We start from the raw sequence: 24,009 nt of genomic DNA on the forward strand, positions 1-24,009 counted from the left end.
AGACACGACTTTAAATTTCTAGGACTGTGTTAGAATCCTTAAGATTTTCTTACCATATTGTTGTTTAGTAAATGTCAGGATCCTTAAAATCTCTCTAGCTAGCTACCTTTTCAACCAAACCTTACCTATCCATTGTATTCTATATAAATAGGACCATTGTAGTACAATGTTATTCAAGTCAATACAATCGAGTGTAAACTTATTTGACATTATATTTTTCATATTTTACTTTAATGGAGTTGATTGATTATTGTAGTGAAGCGCAGTACTAGCATGCATGCATGTTTGATGTTTCCATCCCAATAATTCAGGTCTGCACTCATGTTGCTTTCTCTCTCTTTCTCATAGAATATTGAAAAATATTAATCCTAAGATTTACAACTTGTTTAAACTCTTTTTTGTTGAATGTAGTAGTATATCTCAAAATTAATAAAATTTATTATATTTGAACAATCTAAAATATTATACTTGAACATCTTAAATTCTTAATTTAACTATAAACAATGTTATCCTCTTGACTTTTTTACCGACATATATATGTATGTGCATGATTGGAAGGTGCATGTTAAATTCTTTTTAGAACTTCTGCGTGCACTCTTAACTCCACACTTCCAAGTGTACACTTCATAACGTGATACTAAAAATTACTATTAGATTCAAAATCTAATGATAATTTTCATAATCACGTTAATGAATGTGGACTTGGGAGTACTGCATGTAGAATTTCTCAACTTTTTTTTAGTGTTTGATTTGGCTCTAATCACATGCTAACATGTGTCAACAAATTGTAAAAGAGTCGTAAGCGAGATGACCTATTTCATGATCAAAATTTTATTTTATTGCATCTAATGATGTATATGATGCCATGTGGTGAATATATTTCTACATTAATTTACATAACGTAGTATAATCTTAACTACAAAATGACTCAAAATGGAGATTGAGTATCCTTATTCCGAGAAAGAGCATCTGAATTAATTAATTTTCCTACTCTAAATCTTAAAATCAAGCCATAAATTTGCTTGCTAATTAAACTTATTTAAATTGGTTGGAGATGTGGACCATATGATGCCACATCATTGGAGGGTGAACCTTCTTTTTTTCTTTCGATCTAAATCTTCTAATCTACCGCTAAGCTTAGTGATGTACAGAGGATTCCTTTCTTTTTTCCTTGTTTTTTTCCTTGTGTTTTTTCCTGGGCATAGGCATGTGATACAGAGGTGGGTTTCTTCTTCTTTTTGAAACCTTGTGATTTAGAAGTTTCGTACGTAACATCCATGGAAAGAGCTAAATAATGAATTTAGTGTTAATAAATTTATCCTACTCCAAAAATCAGTGAGATTCAAAAATAAATATACAATCACAAGATTCACAACCACATAGAAACAATATAAGAGGTGTCAATTACATCCCCACAAAACCCTAAATTAATTATAGGCGATTTTAAATACGATCTCCAACAAGGTCAAAACATCGAAATGGGTCAAAATTTTGTTCATAAGCTTCAGAAAAAACCTCATTTAAACTGTAGCACTTCCAACGTGATCATCCGGGTCGAATAGAAACCACGCTCCACGTCGCCTAACATTTAGAACCTAAAATTTAATGATCATAAAAATAAATAAATAAACTAAATGCACAGATGTAGAGAGTACGTACAGCTATGCAAGCATGTGCAATGGTGGGGTTAGAGGAAGTGTAGTGGAGGTGGAGAAGAGAGGGCTGTGAAAGTCTATGGCTTCGTCCGTGAACTTGAAAAAGGATATACTTGAGAGGCTGGAATTTTTGTAAGATTGTGGATCCGTGATTCTTCATTTGCTCACTCTGATGTGATCGGTCTCTCTCTATCTCTCTCTCCTGCGCCAATTTCTCCTCTCATGAGTATCAAATTATTATTCTTTTTCCTCTGAAGGAATTGTGGGCCAGCTGAGTGACTCGTGAAAAATTCAAACAACTTGTTAGCCGTGACAGTGCCAGTAGGCAAAATATACTGTGGGATGTGTTATCATTTTCACCAAAGAAAAGAGAGAGAAAAGGTAAGGATGTCAAGTCGTTTTCATGCCAAGAGATCTATGCTACTGTACATGAAAAATCATACTAATTAATCGAAACTCCAACCTAGCTCCTTTGCATCTCATTTTAGAGGGTTTGAAGCAGGAATTTTTATTAGGTTTTGTCATTGTTTGTGTTAGAATATTTTATATTATATTGTCTTATATGTTTTAGGGTTTATTCTAGGGAAAAGGATCCTCTCTATTTCAAAACCCCTCTATTTTCTCCATTTAGTGTATTTTAAAGGGTATTACATTTAATGCACTACCATCATTAAAACTTTTGGACCACACTACCCTTTAAAATGCACTAAATGGAAGAAATGACGGGATTTTGAAATTGAGAAGATCTGTTTCCTTAGTCTAAGATTTCTTATACACTACTTTTTCTCTCTCTATAAATAAAGAGGTATGTAAGAGCATTCCCAATGGAAGAGATAAATGTTACTTTTATCTAAAATAGCTCTTTAAATGTTTAAAAAACCTCCTACATTGGATTAACCAAAAGAAAATGTAAAATAGATATTTGATTAGAAGAGCTAAAAAAAAAGCTAAATGTAGCAGCACTTTTTAAGGGAGCTATTTTATTTTTCATTGTTTCTCTCACCTATTTTCTCTTTTCCCGAATCTTTTCCTATTTTTTCTCTGCATGTTCTCTTTTTCTCAAAACTTTTCCTATTTTTCCTCTCACATGCTCTCTTTTTCCCAAAACTTTTATTACTTTCAATAATATTTTAATAGAATAGATGAAAATATAGTTAATTGGATGTAGAGACATTTAAAAATGGCATAACTAAACTAGATAAAAGTGAGTTTTGAGAAGTCATTTTACATGGCTCCTCCATTGGGAATGCTCTAAACATATCAAATATAGAAGAGAATACAATGTAGTCCTTAGCTTCCACTCTCTGTCTTTCTTCCGCTCTCCAATATATTTAACATGGTATCTGAGTTATTTTCTTGTGGCCTCCAATAAACGTCTTGGACGTTTCTTGGCGCTCCCTCCGACGACGTCATTGTTTCGGCCGTCCGCATGCTGCCAATCCTCTAAAGCTGTTGTAAATCTCTTCCACTCCTTCACCGCAGCAAAATCTGGAAAAGTAATCCCAGAATCAAGCTCATAAGGCACAAATCTACCGATCTGTGGAAGATCTGCTGCCAACGGCTCACTCACGTGCCGCCACGCGTCCACCTGCAGAATTCCATGCGCCGGGAGCTGCGCCTAAGAATCTGTCTCTTTAACCGCACCTCGACAAAGCACCGATCACATCGATAGTAGCGCCAATCGACAGATCAGGGCCAGACGAGTCTAGATCCGACAAGAACTCTGCCGAAAACGCTCCGACGCGCTGCTACATCCACTCGATCAGCAAGGTGGTTGGACCGTTCCATAGATCTGCCGCCGTTGGTTCCAATTCCGTCCAGGAATCCGCCAGCCGAGCTCCGACGAGTCGCCACTTACCAGTAGAAGACTCTGCGCATGGGCTTCATGCGCCCTAGCACCTCACAATGGGAGGCGTGTATACTACACGCGTAGACGGTTTTCCACTTTTCCTCTGCCATGTGTCACTAGAGAGGCCGCCACGTCAGCCATAGCCGTCCAAGAGCACCTCTGCCATGTCAACACCTCCAACCCGGTTTCTAACCAGGTTATCAGGTCTAAAATGGGTCCAAAATAGGTTTCTAACCGACCCAATCATTCACGACCTAGCTACCCAAGTCGGCCCACTCTCAAATCGGTCCAAATAGTTAACCCGGTTCAATGAGTTAGACCCGGTTCACTCAGATCCGAAACAAATCGGATCCTACCCGGTTCAGTCGAATAGGCCAACTGGGTCAATTCCTATAACCCGGTCCAAAGTAGTCAACCCGGTTCACTTCCTTGCTGGTCAGACCATATTCAATGGTTCATAGGTTTTGGCCAATTTTGTCCCAATCAAACTAGCCCACCACCAACAATTAAGTCCATCAAGATTTATTCAATAAGGCTCCAGCCCAAGTCTCAAGCCCATTCCAACGCCCAAATCATTCACTGCCACCAGCAGCCAACACCGGCAGCCAGCATCCGGCCGCCACTCTCCGACCACTACTCTGGCAAACAAAAAAAAAATTCATTATTTCCCTTTCTTTTATCCAAACTCAAGCTTGCACCTTGAGTTTGAGGGGGGATGTTAGAATATTTTATATTATATTGCCTTATATGTTCTAGGGTTTAGTCTAGGGTTTCTTGCCCACTACTTCTTCTCTCTCTATAAATAGAGAGCTATGTAAACATATCAAATATAGAAGAGAATACAATATAGTCCTTAGCTTCCACTCTCTCTCTTCTCTCTCTCTCCTTCTTCCGTTCTCCAATATATTTAACAATATATTTAACAGTTTGCAATGAGTTCCCATATGAAAAATAGTTTAGTAATAGTCTAATGCTCACGCCCTATCTTAAGTTAGGATAATTCGTAAGCCTAACCCATGTAGACAGGTTTAGAGGGTGAGTTGTGTTAGTTTTATATTGGCTAATTTGGTGTTTCTAATGTAATAGTTTGAAGATGAGTTCATGGATTAACAATTGAAGAAAGAAGTTGGTCTCAGCCTTGTGTGTCCGGGCAACCATTAGACGTGTATGGACATAATTTCCAAAGACTTCAATTCACAAGTCATATTCGGACAGCTAGAAGATGTGCCCGGACATGATTTTCAAAAGACTTCAATTCACAAGTCATGTTTGAACAACTTGGGGACATGTTTGGACAGAAATTCTAGAGAGTTTATTCAGTATTGGATGTCCAAACATTGGGACTTCATGTCCAGACAGGTATGGTTTACAACAACTTGTAACCCTAGCCATGTCAGGACATGCATTAACCCTGTCTGGACACAACCACTTTATTTTAACCTAATTCTATTTGGAATAGGATTGTGCTTAAGTCTATGTATAGGAGATTGTCAAGCACATTTTCTTTTATGTATTCCAAGAGCGAATACTATTGTGCTAAGAGAGCTTTTGAGATTTAGAGCTTTAGGTCTCTCTTAGAGTTAGAGATTGTGTCTTCATCCACAGATCCAAAACAACTGAAGCCTATTGGTAATCTAGTAAAGGAGATCACATAGAAGAAATGGTCCAGAGGTTCTAGGAGTTTTTTTACCTTCTTTTTTTTTTTTTTTTTTTTTTTTTTTTTTTTTTTTTAAAAAAAAAAAAACAAACGTTCCAAAAGTTTTTTTTTTTTTTTTTTTTTGGGTTACCAAATATATGTGTCTCCTTGATTTACAGTTTTTATATATATTTGGTAAATTATTGCATGCTTAATATTTTTAACTTCCACATGTTGGTCATGAACACATATTCAACCCCCTTTTAAGTGTAGATTGGAGTCTATTAAGTTTTTCAAATTGAATTATTTTAGTTAAATGGATCAAAACACCACTAAGCATGAAATAAAGCTTTTGATTTAAATTTTCTTTTTTCTTGAATGATATGCTTGGTTTAATGGTTTAATTGGCAAACTCAATACTCGAAGGCCTAAGATTGAGTTCCCAGATAAGCAAAATTTCAGTTTACACTAATTTTTACTTAATTACATCCATAAAAGTATTAAAAAAAAAAAAAAAAAAAAATCAGCTTTCCATACAATTACAATATGGGTGTTGTTGTTTTACAGGCAAAAGAGTAATGCTAGAAACTAGATTCTTATCGCCAATGTTGACGTGACAGTCATAACTAACCATTAGATCAGTCATTGCTAAAATTTCATTTTACACTAATTTTTTACTTTCATCCTTAAAAGGAAAAAGAAAAAAGAAAAAAAAAAGGTTTTTCATACAGTACTTATATGAGTTTCTGCCTTATAGACATAAGAGTAATGTTAGACATTGCATCTTTATCCCACAATTCTGACATGGTTGTTCCAACCAACCCTTGAATCAATCATTCCTAAAAAAAGAAATGTTGAAAGATTAGTTAGGACTGTCATGATAGCATTAAGGGATATTTGTGGGATAAAAAAGTTGTATATAGCATTACCTTAGACAAAAATGTTAATACTAAGAGTAATGCTTTATAATCTATTTTTATCACATAACCATCCTACAATGTTGGTGTAGCAGTACCCTAACCAAACCTTGAATGTATTTTTTCTTTTTATTTTTAACAAAAACTGATTCAATAATTGTTTGAAGTTGTCTTTTCAATATTATAGGATAAAAATGTAATTTTTAACACTACTCTAATACTTTTTTGAAGGAATATTATGAATATTCATTATCTTAAAAAGATCTGTTAAAAGATCACATAAGTAGGAGAGATTGCTCTCGTTATACAATATCACATACACTTGGTGGGGCATCCCCCAACCAAGTAGACATAGTGACATGGGTGGTAGCCAATTTTGCTAGCATATGCGAAGCATTATTGGCGTCCCTAATTACATGCTTAAAACTAGCATTTTCCAGAACATGTAGCTCTCTTTGGATACATTCTATGAATTGTCCATAGCTACTAAGACACGGCTCCTTTGAAGCAATAGCCTTGATAACTTGCAGGGAGTCACCTTCAAAAATAATATTGTCGAAGCCCAATTCCTTGCAGAAAATAATAGCATGCACCACTACTAGAGCTTCGGCCGAAGTAGGCTCAGTGTGAATTAAGAGACATACTCCGAGCAGCAAGAAATGTACCAATTGAATCTCGGCCTATAAGCCCCAATCCCACACGTCCTTCCTTCAAATTCAGCCTAGCTTCCCAATTCAACTTAATCATATTGTGTGGTGGTGGCCTCCATACTACCGCTTCGGTTTTATTGTCAGTACCTGCAGCACATTGGACCTTGTTATTCACTCTGTGAAATTCTTCCAACGATGTCTATGCTTCCTATATTAACCATGTCGGATGATTAAACTTTTCTCCATGTATGATAGAATTTCTCCTCAACCATATTTTCCTTGCCAGGACAACGAAAAGTTTGTTGTCCCCCGTGTCGCATCTTTCACTAACTGACTCAAAAGTTTATGGGAAACTACTCCCCATTCCGCCACATTTTTGCAATTTAACTGGCCCACCTCCCGACACATCATTTGATGATGGGCATGTCCATAGGATGTGCGCAACCGTCTCTTCTTCAAGTCCACAGATGGGGCATAAAGTGTCTCGGACAATTCCCTTCTTAGCCAGGTTCACCCTAGTCGGTAATAAATTATGTAAAGCCTTCCATAAGAAGAGCTTTGCCACATTTGGAATCTTTAGCTTCCAGCATTCTTTCCAGGCAATCTCGCCATTAGGTATGGATGTTCCACTTCCTTTATTTGCCCTGTTTTCCATTTCCAAAAAATATGCACTTCGGACAGAGAAGATCCCATTTTTTGTACCCCGCCAGATAAGGCGATCCTTAGGTGGTAAAGGACTAATAGGTATGTTTCTAATTACCTCAGCCTCATTGTTCAGAAAGAAGGCTTGTGCAATGAGGTCATCTCTCCAGCACTACTGTAATACTTACATTACAGTAGATAATGTAATAATCTACTGTAATACTAACAGAATATTATTACAATATTCTCACATTCACACACATTATCGCATTTAATTTTTAGACATCAAATTAATTCACCATGGACAAATGTCCAAAATTTATTCATATCATAATTACTACAATGATGGGCCATAAATGGGTACACATGATCACATTTTAAGTTAATTTTCATTCTCATAGTTCTACATCACTAAGTTAATAGCTTAGGATTTTTATTTATTTTTGTTAACTTAAACACCCTAATCATTTGATTTGCCATGTGATCATAATCTTATGAGTGAAATAATATGTTTTCAAAAAAATTCATTTCTAGAGTGCTATTCTTAAACCACACGCCCATATCAAAATTTTCTCCAAAGTAATTATTCTTCTTTTTTTTTTTTTTTTTTTTAAATTTCCATAGTCTCTCCAAAACTCTTCAATCAAAATACTATAGAACTCATCAAACTCTTTCCCCACAAAATATTCGACTTAATCTCTTTTTCATTCTCACTCTCTCAATTTTGTTTCTCTCAACTACTTCTCTCAAAAATTCGCACATGCATCTCACTCTCTCCTAATCTACATGACACTTAAGGGGCATCAAAACAATTTCCTCTCTTCTCTGATATTTTAAAACATGTAAGCATCTATAGACATATGCATGCATAGGGAGAATAAATTCGTGAAATCATGTTTGTTTGCACATTATTCATTCTCTTAGTTTCATGGGTGAATATTAAAATATCATTAGAATAGGATGGCATATTAATGTTTCATGAATTAACACACATGCACCGCACAGTTTTTGCACTAGGATCAACAAGAAAAATGGAAATACGCTTTAAGAGTATAATATCATAGGGCTAAATGATAAGAACCGGCCTAGATTTTCAGGTCGCATAATTTCATGCTTAATTGATCACTAAATGCATTCTTATCAATGTTTTAATAAAGTCATGACGTTACGGCTAGGTTAGGGAAATTTGTGTGACTCTCTCAAGAATATATATTGAGATAAGTCTCTTACTAGCTCCTTCCCAAGTTTATTTTCATGACATATTTTTAACCAAGTTCTTTTATAAGATGATCAGTGGCGGATCCAGGATCTTCACTCATGGAGGGCATTTTTTTATGAATACAAAAATAAAATTAATTAAAAATATTAAAATAATAGTTAAATATAAAAAAATGACAAGCTCTTATTTGTAGATATGCTATTCGGATTTGGTCTCTATCACTAGGATTATAATTGCACTTTTTCTTTTTTTTTTCTTTTTTTTTCTTTTTTTTTTTAAATTTCTGGGCAAATTTGCTAAATCTACTTCAACACTCATTTAAAATTTAATTTGAACTCAATAGAATCGTTGTTTTTATCTATAATATCAGATAACTACAATTATATATTTATATAATTAAAATATGAAACAAAAAGCCAAAAACTATATAAATTCATAAATAATTAAATATAAAAACAATTATCAAGAAGAAGCTGAATTAATAGCAATATAAAAATTAAAACAATCAATTGAAAAGAACAATTTAAATCTAAATCTAAAAATTTGATTCCATATTTACATGATTACATGCTTCAATTTTTTGTTGAAGTTATTATCAAGAATAGGCTGAATTACTAGCAATATAAATATTAAAATAATTCATTGTAAAGAATAATTTAAATCTAAATCTAAAAATTTAATTACATATTTACACACCTCAATTTGGTGAAAGTATATAAGAATATATTTCATACATACAATTAAAATATATAACAAAAATTATATATATTTATAAAAAAAATTAATTTAAAATAGAAATTTAAATATAAAAACTTAATCAATGTAAAAGTTGTCATAAAAATGTAAATTTACAAAATCAAAAGTTTCACAAATCAAAAGTTACTACTTCATCTCCATTTCTCTCCCCTTATAAGTCGTGCTTATTGGTTGAGAACTATACTTTAGGCTTTTTTTTTTTTCTTTTTTTTTTTTAAGTTGTTTGTTTGCTTTATTTATTTATTTTTAGAGAAAAGGCTTTTGTTTTTAATCATTTTTTTCCTAATTAAACCAGCCGAGCCACTGGCCCATAATCCCATTGACGTTTTTTTTTTCTTCTTTCCAAAGCCCACTTACTTGTAAACAAGAAAGAAGCTAAATTTTTTAACTGGTCCACAAAGAGTCCAAATAGCAAGGACATGATTGTCAATTTGCCTACAAACAGACCAAAGCTCACTTATTAAAACGGTGTTTTTAATTAAAGGGCATGGTTGTCAATTTGCCATCATCTTCTTCCTCCATCTTCTTCCTCATTTCATCCTGTAACTGAAAGTCTGAAAACTACAGGCGCAGCAGAAAAATTTCAACGTCCCAACACTGCATCAATCGTTTGCCCCGGATAACTGGGGCATAATCATGGCCGAAGGGGCTAAGATGGGGCATCATCATGGCTAAGGGGTATAAGAAATTTTTTTACCAAGGGGTAAGAAGAACTTTTAGGGGTCGAGAGGGGGCATATGCCCCCTCTCGACCCTCCCTGGATCCGCCCCTGAAGATGATGGCAGATGTATGGAGGAAATATTTTGGCCTCTCAAGATTCAAAGAAAAGACAACACGATATCGGGCGCAACCACTGAAAGATGTTTCGTGAAGATATGAATCCAAACTACGTTTGCCACGCTAAGTGCACCTTCGTTAATCGGTGTACCACTACATCTAAGGTCATAGGCACTACCATAGTCATAAAAATGATTGTACAAACCCCCAGTACACAATACATGAACCATAATAAATTTTACAAAAAAATAAGAGAAAAATATAAAAAAGCTCCTCAAACTACCAGCCATTTGCAATATAGCCTTCTAATGTTCAAAAGGTACTAAAGTAGGCCCCAAACTACCACAATGTATCAAAAATGCAACTTATTTTGGGGAAAAATATAAAAAAAAGCCCCCTAAACTACCAGTCGTTTGCAATATAGCTCCCAAATGTTCAAAAGGTACTAAAGTAGCCTCCAAACTAGCAATGGTAAATAAATACAAAAAAAAAAAAAAAAATTGCAATAAATAAATAATTTAGACCAACTACAGTGACTATTCATGTCGTATTAAAATAAAATCAAATGTACGGTTCTTGAGATATTCCAAAATAATAATAATAATAATAATAATAATTTAGTCCCTTGATTTTACTTTAATACGACATGAAGCAATTTGTAATTTAGGCCAACTATAGTGACTAATTATTTATTTATTCCAAAAAACTTTTCTTTTTTTTTTTTTTTTTTTTTTTTTTTTTTTTTGTATTTATTCCCCCATTGGTTTTTTTGTATTTTTCACTAATTTTTTGGTTTTTTTTTTTCACAATTATTTTATTATTTTATTTGTTAAAAGAATAGGGGTATTATAGAAATATAAAAAAATAGGAAAAAATATAATTTAGCCCCCCAAACTACCAGCCATTTCCATTTTAGCCCCTTAATGTTCAAAAAGTGATAAAGTAGCCCCCCAAACTACCAAAAAGTTGCAATTTGATCACTCCGTTAGTCGACACATTCAAATTGGATGGAAAATGCAAAATGACGTTTTTTTGAGGTTAAGTTACTAAAATGCCCTTTTAGAAAAAAAAAATCAATTAAAAAAATGCCTTGCAAAAACAACGTCGTTTAAAAAAAAAAAGAAAAAAGAAATGAACGAGGTGGTTTAGGGGTGGCTCGCCCCAGCACCGCCATTCATTGAACCTCCAAGCACAACCATCACTGACCCGCAAATATCTAGTTCGTCGATCTCAGGACAGTTGGAACCCCAAGCATACAGATTGTACTGCCGGAGCAAGCCCAACATGACCGCCGAAGCTCCAAGCGACCAGCACCTCTGATTTGTCACCGCCGATCTCGTGACCCACACAATCGGGGACCCAAACGACCAAACCAGATCGCCGGTCGCACTCCACTGCAGATTGCCGGCCATACACCCCTGCATATCGCCGGTCGCATGCCAGACCTGCCAACCCATTCAACTGCCGTTCACCAAACCAGCGGGAGACCCAAGCCACGTCGCCGAGTCTCCAAACCAGATCGTCGGAGACCAACGCACAGCTAGACCCACCGCTGTCGGAAACCCACTCCAGCGGCCACCCCATAGGGCATGGGGGTGGTCGGTGAGCCACCCCCAGGCCATGAGGGTGGCTGGGCGGCCATCCCTAAACCGTTGTTGTTTTTTTTTCCCCCCTTAAAACGACGTCGTTTTGGGGGGCATTTTTTAAATTGGTTTTTTTTTAAAAGGGTATTTTAGTAACTTAACCTTGTCAAAATGACATAGTTTTGAATTTTTCATCCTATTTGACTGTAATGACTAATGGAGTGGCCAAATTGCAACTATTTGGTAGTTTGGGGGGCTACTTTATCACTTTTTGAAGAATATGGGGCTAAAATGGAAATGATTGGTAGTTTGAGGGGCTAAATTATATTTTATCCAAAAAATAAGTGGCCTTTTTGATACATTTTGGTAGGGGTGGGCACGGGTCGGGGTGGGGCGAGTATCGGCCATTTCCCTAACTCGCCCCGCACCTTGCGGGTTTGAAAATTTCAACCCGCCACCCGAGCACAAGTAACAATACCCGCGTGAGTTCGGGTATTGCGGGGCGAGGCGGATCAGAGCGGGTATTGCGGGTTGTGCGGGTTCTTTTCCAGATCCTCTCATTTCTTTCCTCCACCAGCTTCTGTTCTTTCTTTTCCTCTTTCTTCTCCATTTTCGTCTTTTCGTCAGATCCTCTCAGAACCCTGAGAAACAAACACAACCCTACATCAAATAACAATGGAAAAGAAAACCAAAGAATGATTCATGAAAGAAGTCTATAGAGAGAGAAAAAACCTGGATCGACAAGATCGTGGTCTGTGGAGGTGGGAGCGGCGTAACAGCAGTGATCTGAGGAGGTGAAGCGGCGGCGTAGACTAGAGAGAGAAGCAGACGAGAGGCGGAGAGGGAGAACACACCGGAGAGAGAGCAAAGGAGACGAGAGAGCGAGAGGGAGAGAAAAGGGGACGGCGGCAGAAGAATAGAGAGAGAGGCTAAATAGATTAGGGTTAGGGTTTTTTAGTTTTTATACTTATGCGGGGCGGATCGGGGTAGGGCGGGTACCCGCGGAAAAAAAATACTTAAAACCCGCAACCCACCCGGCCCTGCCCCGCACGGGTTGGAAGAATCCTACCCGAACCCGCCAAAAAACACATAAAACCCAGGCGGGGCGGGGTGGTTCAGGTTTGCGGGTTGGACGGGTTTTTGCCCACCCCTACATTTTGGTAGTTTGAGGGGCTACTTTAGTACCTTTTGAACATTAAGAGGCTATATTGCAAATAGTTGGTAGTTTGAGGGGGCTTTTTTATATTTTTCCCCTTATTTTTTTTATATTCCTATAGTACCCCTATTCTTTTAACAAATAAGATAATAAAATAATTGTAAAAAAAAAAACCAAACAATTTTTTAAAAATACAAATAAAAAAAAACCAATGGGTGAATAAATACAACAAAAAAAAAAAAATGTTTTTTTTTGGAATAAATAAATTATTTAGGCAAACTACAGTGACTAATTTATGCCAACTATAGTGACTATTTATGTCGTATTAAAGTAAATCAAAGGTATAGTTCTTGAGAATTTTTTTTTTTTTTTTTTAAAAAAAAAATAGTTTAGTCCTGGTCAAATTCTATTAAAAAATTGTTTTTATTTGCCCATTAATTTTACTTTAATACGACATGAAGCAATTTGTAATTTAGGCCAACTACAATGACTAATTATTTATTTATTTCAAAAAACTTTTTTTTTTTTTTGTATTTATTTTTCACTGATTTTTTTTTGTTTTTTTTTGTTTTTACAATTATTTTATTATTTTATTTGTTAAAAGAATAGGGGTATTATAGGAATATAAAAAAATAAGTGGCCTTTTTGATACAATTTGGTAGTTTGAGGGCCACTTTAGTACCTTTTGAACATTAGGGAGCTATATTGCAAATAATTAATAGTTTGGAGGGCCTTTTTATATTTTTCTTAAAAAATAAATTTATTTCTTTTTCAAACATACTCCAATCTTTGCCATCTTCCCTTTTCCCAAAGATTGGCAAAGAGTATAATATTTCTTGATATATATATATTGTTTTCTTCCAAAAATTTCCTCAGGTTGATCTTGTATTTTTTATTTTTGTTTATTTGTTTTTCTATGGCAAATTTAAGGCTTTGGATTAATTTGGACGAACGATCTGAGAAAATTCAGTCACTGTTTTACTGAGCCTTAAGAAAACGTGTTTAATTGCATCAGGTTATTATTTTTTCGGCCTAATTACCAGCATAGTTAAAAAAAATTTACTGAGACTCGTTTCATTTTCTTGCGAGAAAATGCGAATTTACCACGCGACAAGACTCCTATAACCATGCAAACCCATGCATACGCTATATATATATACCACCAAATTGTTCTGCGCATGGGACGCGGGGGCCATTAATTGGTTCTTGTCGCCTGTGGTATCTCAATACAGTAAACGCTAAATATTCCAGTTAAATCCAAGGGTTCGGATTTCATCCATGGTATATATATATGGCCCTGAATGCGTCTCTCTGAGATGAAATCTGTGTGGTACGTTCGTGATCTAGTCGTTCTGGCTTCATTGTCTCTGATTATGTACTTGGAAAAAGTACATCCACAGGATGTTTGAGATTACATTTGTTTATTCAAATAGGGAGCAAAAGAGTGTTAAAATCAATAATGGCACGATGGAGCATGTGGAGAGAGAGAGAGACAGAGATATGATGTGGAGGAGGAGCTCGTATTCATTTGTTTATGTATTTTGAGCAGATACTGAAACCATGGCATAAGATGATGTTGTAGCAAGCCAATGCTAGCTCATGTCAAAGTCCTTGGGCCGACAAACAAACAGCAATACAAAATATGGATGGATTACTCAACAAATACTTCAAAAAAAGTTTGTATTGTGCAAATTGGTCCTAAAACTATATGAGTTAAAAAAAAAAAATTAATCAGTCCCATTTGAGTCTTAGCTCCTTGTCCAAGATAAAGGCCGCCACAAACGGCGGTTTGATACGACATTTCAACTGCCTGTAGATATACTAGCTATAGTAACAAACGAGCTTGAAAGTCATAGTAGGGAAGACCGTTTGAGCAGAGCACCACTGCGACATCCAAAAAGAGAGGTACTTGGCAATGAAGACAGACATATGGACATTGCAAGATGGTCTACAACAAGAGATGAAATTCCCCATAATCAAAATGAGGGTACTAAATATGGAGATCCAAAAAAGAGATAGAGAGGAAGTCATAGATCTGGCGTGTGGCCAAAACCATAGCAATTGGGACGGTGGCGCGTGCAACACACGTGCGCTTGGGTGGAACGTGGAGTGCACATGCGCTGGTGGAGACCTCCAAACGAAGGGTCGAAGGATATAGATGAAGGATGTTCAGTGCGTATGTGGAGATAGTTGTGAAAAAAGGAGTAGATTTGGCTTAGAAGATTCAAATAAAACAAGAAGAAAAGATAAAATGAAGAGTAAAGGAAGAAAGAAAAGAGAAAGAGAACTAGTCGGAGGGAGCAAGAGGGGCTCAAGGCTTTTAATGGTGAGCGGGAAAAACGCATAAGAAGAGAGACATACATGAGAGATGTTGGCCGAAAACAACCCCAAAAGATCTTTTGCTTCAAGATAAGGATGTATTTAAAAACAAATACATTAGTCTGTCTTACTTGAAAATTCGACCTCTCTTAGGTAGGGGTGTAAACGAGGCGAGGTACTAAAAATGTTGTCTAACTTCATTAAGCAACTCCTTCAACATCTTGCCATATTTTCTAACTTCATTTGATTACACCAAATTTACACTTTTTGTCTAAATGTTTCAAGGGATGTTTAAAATACAATTAGTTAGTATTTTTGTTGGCCTAATTCGGTTCCAAAATGCAAAGGCTACAGTCCATGGGCTCAAACACTAATATATAATTCTCATAATCAAATCTCCACCGTCACAATGAGGATTTATGTGTCATGAACATGCCTGCAAAGTTTCAGCTCAATTGGACCACAAACACTCATCAATCGGAGCTGTTGATCAAGGCCCAAAAGAAGTTCCAGAATGCGATTTTCACTCTCTGCAGGCCCTGTCTGAACATTCCTTCCCCCTGTTTGGACAGCATTTTCAGAAACTAAGTTTCTGCTCTGCAAGGCCTTGTCTGGACAGCCCATTAACCTGTCCAGACACCCCGTAAGTTTTACATCCAAAAACATGATTTTAAGTGTGTTATGTTTAGGGTTTTGTCGGGGGTATATATACATCTTTATAGAGAGATAAAGAGATGTACAAAATTCCACCCCAGCCTTCGTGAGAGGCTGTGCTTAGAGAGAAAATCTGTGTAAGCCTAATTATTCCTCTTAGAGGATTTTGTTAGTTTCATTGTGCGCTTCGTTGAGAAGTCTATCTAAAGGATCCGGTAAAGGAGAATTACGTTGAAGAAGATTATGAGCAAGGAGACGAGTTTGAGGCTTGTCGATCTTACAGAGTCAAGGGCTTGTATAAGGTTGTAAATGTCCCTAATGTCTGTAATCTCTCGATAATCTTTTGATAGTGATTTCCTGGGTTTTGCTGCCCCGGAGAGGTTTTACTTTTAGAGCGTTTTCTAAAAGGTTTTATCTTCGTTACCAAAATCCTTGTGTGTGATTGTTCTTATTTTGGTGATTGTTTGCTTTGATAAATATCCGTTAATTCCGCATAAACTGTGATATTTATCTGTTTAGAGTTTTTCAATTGGTATCAGAGTAGTTTCACTCTATTTTGATTAAATTCCTGAGTGAGATCTTTTGACTTCTTTTTGCCATGAATACCTCTCAGTTTAGTTTCATTAATTCTGATTATGAGAATGATGTTCAACAGTTGTATAATGATTTTAAAGTAGTGTTCAAAGCCTTTTACAAGGTTTCCAGTAAACTTAAAGATGCTATGCATGATAAAGAGTCATTGGCTAATGAATTGTCTGAATCACATGTCTTAATTGACTTTTTGAAATCTGAGAAAGAATCTTTGACGAATGATTTGTCTAAATCTCATATCTTGATTGATTATTTGAAATCTAAGATTTCTGTGCTTGTTGAAAAGTCTTTATCACTTGAGAATGAATTGAATGTTTCTAAGGAACTCTCACGAAATTCCTCTAGTGTTAATCTGAAAAGCTTTCTTTGAATTGAAGAATCTGTTTCTAACAAGCCTAGTATGATTGTTGATAATGCTGGTGCATCTACATCACATGCTTCTAATGAGTCTTTGAATATTGAGCCTGTGAATGTTAAAGAAACAACCCTAATTTTTCCAAGACTCCTTCAGTTAAAAAAAATCAGGGTAAGTTTGTTTCTACATGCCACCATTGTGGGATTGTTGGTCACATTTGTAACATCCCTGCTTCAAGTGGTATGATATTGTCCACTTTGGGCCAAACCTGCACGGTTTTATTATTGGATTTACCCCTAAAAGACCTCATACCATTTAGAGAGAGTATATTCCTTATAAATACATCATCTTTTCCATGCCCAGACAATGTGGGACGTCACAATCACCCCCTCTTAGGACCCAGCGTCCTCTCTGGCGACCCTCATGGGCTTGTGCACACTCCCTCCATCTCAGGCTGGGCTATGGCTCTGATACCATATGTAACATCCCTGCTTCAAGTGGTATGATATTGTCCGCTTTGGGCCAAGCCCGCACGATTTTATTATTGGGTTTACCTCCAAAAAGCCTCATACCATTTAGAGAGAGTATATTCCATATAAATACATCATCTTTTCCATGCCCAGGCAACGTGGGACATCACACTTCACAACCACTTTGTGATCATTAGTCTTTGAGGGGATAGCCTCGACCCATTTAGACACATAATCCACACCCACAAGAATATATAAATAATCGAATGAGTTAGAAAATGGTCCTATGAAGTCAATACCCCAGACATCGAAGAGCTCTACAACTTGAATATTTTGCAATGGCATTTGATTTCTAGATGAGATGTTACCTGTCCTTTGGCATCTATCACAAGAGCTGCAAAACAAGAAAGCATCTTTAAATACATTAGGTCAATAAAAACCATATTGTAATACCTTAAGAGCTGTTCTCTTGGCCCCAAAGTGTCTACCACAAGCAAACTGATGATAATGCTGCAAAATACTCAAATGCTCTTCTTCTGGAACACATCGTCTAATGATTTGATCAAGGCAAAATTTGAACAAATAGGGGTCATCCCAATGGTATTGTCTAGATATAGACATCAACCTCTTCCTTTCTTGACTAGACATACCTGGAGGAAAAACCTTGGCAGTTATATAATTCACAATGTCTGCATACCATGGGAGTTTGATATCAACTGCAAACAACTGCTCATCTGGAAAGTTTTCATTTAATGGAATCTCATCTCCTTCCTCCTCATGGAGTAGCCTGGATAAGTGATCTGCACCACATTCTCACTGCCCTTCTTGTCTTTAATCTCAAGGTCAAACTATTGCAGTAGTAATACCCATCTGATCAATCTAGGTTTTGCATCTTTCTTAGCAAACAAATATCTCAAAGCAGCATGATCAGTGAATACAATAACCTTAGAACCAATTAGGTACGACCTGAACTTCTCCAAAGCAAATATGACAACTAATAATTCATTCTCAGTAGTAGAATAATTTAGCTGAGCATCATTCAATGTTCTAGAAGCATAATAAATGGCATGAGGTACCTTATTGATTCTTTGACCCAAGACAGCTCCCAAGGCAAAGTCACTGGCATCACACATGAGCTCAAAGGGTCGACTCCAATCAGGTGCCCGCATTATTGGTGCAGATGTGAGTAGCTTTTTCAGTGTGTTGAAAGCAGTCACGCATTCTTCAGTCCATTCAAACTTGGCCTCCTTCCCTAGCAATGCACAGAGGGGTCTAGAGATCTTGGAGAAATCCTTGATAAACCTTCTATAGAGTCCGGCATGTCCAAGAAAACTCCTTACCCCCTTCACTGTTAGAGGTGGGGGAAGTTTGGAGATGATGTCAATCTTAGCCTTATCCACCTCAATGCCCTTGCTTGAAATAGCATGACCCAATACAATGCCCTGTTGAACTATGAAGTGGCATTTTTCCAAATTGAGCACTAGGTTGCAGTTTTTACATCTTTTGAGAACACTCTTCAGATGGTTGAGACATTCATCGAAACTAGACCCAAAAACACTAAAGTCATCCATAAATACCTCAATGGATTTCTCCACCATAATAGAAAAAATGCTCATCATACATCTTTGGAATGTGGCTGGAGCATTGCATAATCCAAATGGCATCCTTCTATAGGCAAATGTGCCAAAAGGACATGTGAAGGTGGTCTTCTCCTGATCCTTTGTTGCTATTGCAATCTAATTATAGCCACTGTACCCATCCAAGAAATAGTAGTAGCTATGGCCAGCTAACCTCTCTAGCATTTGATCAATGAAGGGTAATGGAAAATGGTCTTTTCTAGTTACCTTGTTCAGCTTTCTATAATCAATGCATGCCCTCCAACCAGTAGTTATTCTTGTAGGTATCAGCTCATCATCCTCATTCTTCACCACTGTGATCCCACTCTTTTTTGGAACTATTTGGACTGGACTGACCCATTTACTGTCTGAAATGGGATAGATAATGCCCACATCCAGTAGTTTTAATACCTCTGCCTTAACTACCTCATTCATGTGTGGATTGAGTCTTCTCTGTGCATCCCTGGATGGCTTTGCTTCGTCTTCAAGGAAGATTTGATGCATGCACTTGGCTGGACTTATTCCCTTGATGTCAGCAATGGTCCACCCCAAAGCAGTTTTATGCTCTCTAAGAACTCTCAACAGCTTTTCTTCTTCCTCACAACTCAGATTTGCAGCAATTATGACCGGTAGTGTCTTGTTCTCTCTTAAGTAGGCATATCTTAGGTGTTTTGACAATTGCTTCAATTCCAAAGGGAGGAGTGTACTTACTTGAATGTTTTGGAGAGGCTTTAAGGAGGTGCACGGTTTCAATGATGTCATCTGTAACATCTTTAGGTTCTGGCTCAATGTCCTGCATTGTGAAACTCTGGGTGAAGGTGGCCTCCAATGGATCTTTATGTTGGTCCTGCAAAACTAGCTCACTAACATCTTGAATCATACAAACATCAAAACACTCTAAATCATCATGAGGTAATTTCATTGCATCAAATATTTTGAACTTTATTGTCTCAACATTCACCTTCATACTCACAGTACCCTTTTTCACACCTATAGTAGTATTAGCCGTTCTCATAAAGAGTCTTCCTAAGATGATAGGCAAAGGTGATGGCATAGGGGATTCTTCCACAGCCAACACAATGAAATCAGTAGGTAAAATGAATGTACCTACTTTTACCAACACATCCTCAAGAATACCTCTTGGTCTATTGATGCTTCTGTCTACCAATTGCAAGGTGATAGAGGTTGGTTGAAGCTCCCCCAAACTGAGCTTTTCATATACAGTGTAAGGCAGCAAATTGACCATAGCTCCCAGATCCAGCAATGCATGCTCAAAAAGATGGTCTCCTATCCTACAAGGCATGGTAAAACTACCTGGATCTGTTAGCTTTGGTGGTAATTTTCTTAACAAAACTGCACTTACCTCTTCTGTAAAGGCCACTGTCTCATGCTCCTGAAACTTCCTTTTGTTAGTGCAACAATCCTTTAAAAATTTAGCATATGAAGGAATCTGTTTAATTTCATATAATAAAGGAATGTTGATTTCTACTTTCCTCAAGGTCTCAAAGATATCCATGAGTTGTTTTTCTTTCTTTGGTTTGACTCACCTTTGAGGGAAGGGTGGTGCATTCACCTTCTCCATTTTGTTTACCTTGGAAGTTGATGCTTCATCTGGAGATGCTTGCGGTGGCTCTTCAGTTCCTACGACCTTGCCATTTCTGAGAGTTGTGACTGCTTTCAGCTGCTAGTGACCCCCTGGATTGGGTATTGTTTGGGCTGAAAATTCTCCCTGCTTTCTTTCACTCAGCTCCTTTGACATCTGCCCCATTTGCACTTCCAGTCTTTGGATGGCTTGATCGGCTCTTTGGAACTCTTGATCGGCCCTTGTATTGATTTGTTTTTAATCAATCATAAATTGTTGTTGTGAAGTCACAAATTGTCGTAAAAGACTCTTCAAGTCATCCTCTTCTGGGTCTTGGGCGAGTTGGACTGCTTGTTGGAAGTTGCTTTGCTATCCTTGAGGGTTCAGAATATTCCTATTGTTACCCCATGAGGAATTGGGGTGGTTGCGCCACCCTAAATTATAAGTGTTGGAGTAAGGATTGTTCTTGGGAGGATAAGTGTGATGTCCCACATAATTTGCTTGCTCTTGATCTGCAGATGAGTACAAAGGGTAGGTCTCAGTAGTGTGATCCAAATGAGAACATATGGCACAACCTGGAGTTGGGTGGCTGGCTGAATGAGAGAGATGTTCTGAGTAGTCATGGAGTTTACAAGCATATTTAATGTCTTCTGCATGGCAGCCATCTGATTTTGCACTCCACTATTTTCTTCATACATGCCTTTGCTCCTTACACCTTGCCTCACTCTTGATGGAAATTGTTGGGTGTGTTCACTCAATGTCTCAAAGATTTCTATGGCTTACTCACTGCTCTTTTCCATCAGAACACCTCCACAAGCTTTATCAACAATACCATTGTTAAAATCATCTAATGCTTCATAAAAAATCTGTACCTGTTCGTCTTGAGGTATGTTGTGATTTGGACACTTCAGAAGCAGCGCATTGAAGTGGTCCCATGCTTCAAAGAAAAAGTCCCCATCTCTTTGTTGGAATGATTGTAGCTCCTTTCTAAGCTGCCTTGTTCGTTGAGCTGGGAAAAACTTCTTCAAGAACTTACTGGACAACTCTTCCCATGTATGAATGGATTCTGTAGGCAAGGAATTATACCACAACTTAGCATTTTCTTTCAAGGAGAATGGGAATAAGACTAAACTGAGTTTCTCCGGAGTTAGGCATTGAACGTGCTAGAGCTTGTAAAGATCAAAGAACTCCCTAAGGTGCAAGTTTGGATCTTCAGTAGCTGTGCCTCTGAAGTGAGTCAGAACACTGAGTATTTGTGGGGATATATAGTAATCGCCTTCGACCTCCGGTTGATAGGCGATGCATGATGGCTAGTTGAGGTTTCTTGGGATGAAAGACTATTTCATGGGCCTTCGCACTGGTGGCGGGTTTTCTGAAAGATCTTCCATTGTTACCTCGACTCCTTTTTCTTCCTCCGTGTTGGAGTTGTCTCTAGGCCTTTGTTGAATGGTCCCCTTGAATTCTTGCATAAAATATTTTGCCCCTGCAGTCACAGCAGCTTCAGTGCTGTTGTTCGGATACTCCCTAGCACTGCGCTCGATCGCACACGATCTCCGCTCGATCGCAATAACAGAAGGCAGGCACCGGTAGAGCTGAAACAGAATAGAAACAGGGGAATAAAATGAAACAGAAAAATACTTTTGATTTTTTACTAAAAACAGGCTAAAAATTAAAAATTAAAATAACAAAACTAAAGGAAAATAATTCTAAACAAAATTTGCTGCAATCCCCGGCAACGGCGCCAAAAACTTGTTGTCACAATTACCTACCTAAATTAATAGGCAAATAATTGTATGTTTTACCCGCAAGTGCACGAGGTCAACATAGTGGTATAGTGTGCAAGTACGGGGTCATTCCCACGAGGATTGCTAAATTTTGTCTAAAATTAAATTCCAAAAGTAAAGCAAAACAAAGATTGATTGTTGATTTGATGATAATAAAAAGGTAGAACTTTGATATCCACCACTAGTTATATTTAGATAATATGTCAATATGCCAATGCTTTGATCATGTTATGAATATCTAATGTTTGTCAACCTAAGAGCATGGATGTCTACTCCTTAAGCTATTGATTTCCCTAAGCAACGAATTAGACATGGGTGTCTACTAAGTTTTTCTTTAAGAAAGCAGAAAACTGTGAAAATCGACAAACACATGAGGCCTAGGGCATGGGTGTCTACTCCCGGTTCTCCATGTTGATTAACCCAAGAATCCGGTGTGGATTTCTTTTGTTACTTTTATTAAACCCAGGACTCAGCCATCCAAATTGATTTAACTAACTAGTCCATACCACATGCATATGTTGATCAGGCACACACATATGAGGAATTCATGAAAGCAAGCATTAATCAAGTTAAATACCACAACATGATCATCACAAAGGCACCACTATTGAATATTAACTAAACATAACTAGGGCTTCAATATAGCCCTACTAAATAAATTAGTTACACATAAGTTCGATGTTAAACATCTTCATAAAATAAAAGAAAGGAAAAGAATAAACCCGAAACTTGAACTTGAAGAGCTCCAATTCTTCTCCTTCGAAAGTATATCTATTCTAGAAGCTTAAGGGTCTATTTATAGGCCTTTAGGAATACTCTAGAAACCCTAAAAATCGTAGGGTTTGAGCCCTAGTTCGCACAAAGCTACAAAACCCTAAAAATTGCAATTTTCATATGAAGGTTGGCCGCTGACTTGGCCATCACGCACAGGTGCGCTCGATCGTAGCCCGTGTGCAATCGATTGCAAGTCTGCGATCGATCCTCCTTGTGCTGGCGCTCAATCGCAAGTGCCTTGCGCGTTGTGGTCCTCGCCTGTAGTGCACTCGATCGCCGCTCCCCTGCGATTGATCGCACTACCAGAGCCTTCCAATTTCTAAAATAGCTCTTTTTAAGTCCAAAACTTCTGAGATTGCTTCTTTTTCTTTCAATGACCTACAAAATCAAGGAAAACACATAAAAGAGCTAAAATGACATAATGAACTAAAACTAAAGGATTAAAACATGTAAGTTAAGGGTTAAAAATATGAATATTTTAGCACTTAACACTTTCTTTCTCTTAGAGTTTAAATTTCGTTTTTCAAACCACACTATACACATCCTCCTATCATCAAGAAGTCTAACAGTGGGTTGATAAGGAAAGTCACTCGAAGAAGATTGGCTACCAGGGAGCTAGAGTGGAAACAAGCGGGAAGCTTGTTGTTTATAAGGAGTCTTAGCCTTACAAAGTGTTGTAAATGTCTATGTCTGTATTTTGAATCTTCTTAATTATAGTGATTTTCTAAGTTTTGCTACCCCATAGAGGTTTTACCTTTGATGTGTTCAAAAGGTTTCCACTTCGTTAACAAAATCTTGTGGAGGCAAGTGTGAAGCTTGTTGTTTATAAGGACTCTTAGCCTTACAAAGTGTTGTAAATGTCTATGTCTATATTTTGAATCTTCTTCATTATAATGATTTTCTAAGTTTTGCTACCCCAAAGAGGTTTTACCTTTGATGTGTTCAAAGGGTTTTCACTTCGTTAACAAAAGCTTGTGTTGTTCAAAAGGTCGTGATGTTTATGTACTTTATGTTTCAATAATTT

This window comes from Corylus avellana, chromosome 11 (genome assembly GCF_965113065.1).
Source record: "Corylus avellana chromosome 11, dhCorAvel1.hap1.2, whole genome shotgun sequence".
Lineage (NCBI taxonomy): Eukaryota > Viridiplantae > Streptophyta > Magnoliopsida > Fagales > Betulaceae > Corylus > Corylus avellana.